Below are 2,425 nucleotides of genomic sequence, written 5' to 3'. Positions count from 1 at the left end.
TTTGAAATACTCTTTATGTTTCAAGGCTTGGCTCAAATGTCACCTCTTCCACGAGGTGATTTCCTGTTTCACTCAGGGTTGCTCCGTTCTTTCTTGTCCCTGACATCACGTGTGTATTCTATCATATCATGTGTTCAGTCCTGTCCAGCTTGTCGTTTACCTGATATCTCCGCAACCCAGCTGTGAGTCCCATAAGGAGAGAACCTCTAATGTTTGACCATTTTTCGTATCATCCAAGTATCTGTGACAGTGCATGGGTGCATAATGGACGAGTGGGAGAGCCGATGTTGGGAAGGGCTTCTCCAGCTCCCAGTGCCATCCTGCCTGCTCGGCCCTCATCCCCTTCAGCACATGGCTCTCTTGAAAAGACACTCACATTTCTTAAGCACCTGCTACATGTGCCGGGCACTTTCTTATGATCTCATTCAATTCTTCATAGAAACACTGTGATAAAAATATCCTTACTTTGCAGATGAGGAAAGTAAGTCTCACTGAGGTTAAGAAATTTGCCTAGGTCATCTCTCTGGTGGATAATAGAGCCCAAATGAAAGCTCGAGGCTCTGTCACCATGTCTAGTTCTCTCCTTTTTGAGTCAGCTGAAGAACAGGCAGACGTTCACCTTCCCCAGACTCCGTGTCAGGCTTCAGTGCTCCGGGAGAATGAATTTCCCGCAAGTCAATCCTGGATGCAGTTATTATTTTATAGGGATGTTGTAAGTAGATAAGGTAGCAGACGTTCACCTTCCCCAGACTCCGTGTCAGGCTTCAGTGCTCCGGGAGAATGAATTTCCTGCAAGTCAATCCTGGATGCAGTTATTATTTTATAGGGATGTTGTAAGTAGATAAGGTAGCTGTTATATGTTAATAGCTATTGTAATGTTGTTCTTAAGGCCTATTACTTGTGCTAGCTTATATTTTAATGTGTGCAAAGGTGATTACAACTTTAATATGAGTGTTAAACAGATTAGCTGATTTATATGTAAAATAAATAAATAAAACGAAACTCATACTCTCATTTCTGTTCATTTCTCTCTCCTTTTCTCTCTTCTCCCTCCCCTAAAGGCAGATGTGGTCTGTGGAGCACTGACGATGGAACAAAAAGAGAGTGTTTACTGGGTGATAAATAATGGTTATAGACGGGTCTTTTGTTCTGGGTGAATTCGGACGCTATGTCCTTAATAGCTACTTGTCTGAGTTTGTGCTTTTGGCTGTGTTTGGGGAGTTGAGCTTTGTTAGAGTTGTGCATTGGCTGTGCTTTCCCTTGAAATCATGTTTCCTACTTCTGGTGACCTCCTGCTGTTTTCTTAGTACACACTGCAAAGTTTGCCAAACTTTCAGAAAGGCAGGTACACCCCAGTGTACCCAAGAGCACAGGGCGTAGGAGGGAAGCCAGATAGGGGAACCAGCAACTACAGTGCAGAAGGATGGGGACCCAGGGGTGGTGTGCAGAGCTCTTTCTGTGGGAGCAGGCAGTAGGGACGGCTCATCCACATCGTGGGGAGAGCTCTCAGAGAATGCTTCCTCCATGAAGCCAAGTTCCCAGGACAAACCAAAGTTAGCTAAGAAAATTGGCAAGGGCCAGGTAGGAGTGGAGGTACAGAAGGCATAGCATGTGCTGAAGCCTGTAGTCATGAGCCATGCAGCCCGTTCCTGGAGCTGCAAGGGAAGGAGCTTGGTGTGGTCACAACCTGGGGCCACCGAGGCCATGGCAGCACCAGTGGTTTAATGCACCGTACATACAGCCAGCAGTTGGGAAGACTCCTGGCCAAGGAATGTAGATAGTATATTAGATAGCAAGAGAAATCACCTGTGCAAGGTTGCCAGGGGCTTTTCTCTAGGACATAGTTGCTGCAAGGGACTCGGGGAAAAAAGGAAGAATGCAGGTTGGTCAACAGGATAATATGAGGGAACTTGAAAAAGTTCATGGAGAAATAGAATTAAAAGATAACACGAATCTTTCCATGCACTTTTTGAAGACTTGTGATACACATAAGGGTGGAGGAAACCTAATTAACAGTACTTTAAACAGAAGTTTGGAGGGGAGGATGAAGAACACAACTTAGAGGAGAACAGAGGTGACACAGAAAGAATGTTAGTGGAGGCAGAGGCACCTGGTCACCGTCAAAGAAGACGTTGCAGAAAAGCGGCAGGAGCAGTGCTGAAGGAATCACATCATTGACTACTGTACACGGTGAATAACAATAAAGTATTGGGAATAACTAACACCCCAAGTTTTAAGCTCTGGGCTTGTTGTCATGGGCTTGGTAGGAGGCACTTTGCAGGGGCCACAGTGCTGGGGAAGATGCTGGGGTAGACTGGGCATTGGGGGGCACGGTCCATGCTGCAGGGGGTGAGGAGTACGGGGCAGATGTGTGGGAGGGACAGAAACTGACTGAGATTCAAAGAAAACAGAAGCAGAGGTGATT

The sequence above is a fragment of the Galeopterus variegatus genome, unplaced genomic scaffold (genome assembly GCF_000696425.1).
Source record: "Galeopterus variegatus unplaced genomic scaffold, G_variegatus-3.0.2 Scaffold2673, whole genome shotgun sequence".
Classification (NCBI taxonomy): domain Eukaryota; kingdom Metazoa; phylum Chordata; class Mammalia; order Dermoptera; family Cynocephalidae; genus Galeopterus; species Galeopterus variegatus.
This window is presented reverse-complemented; position numbering follows the sequence as displayed.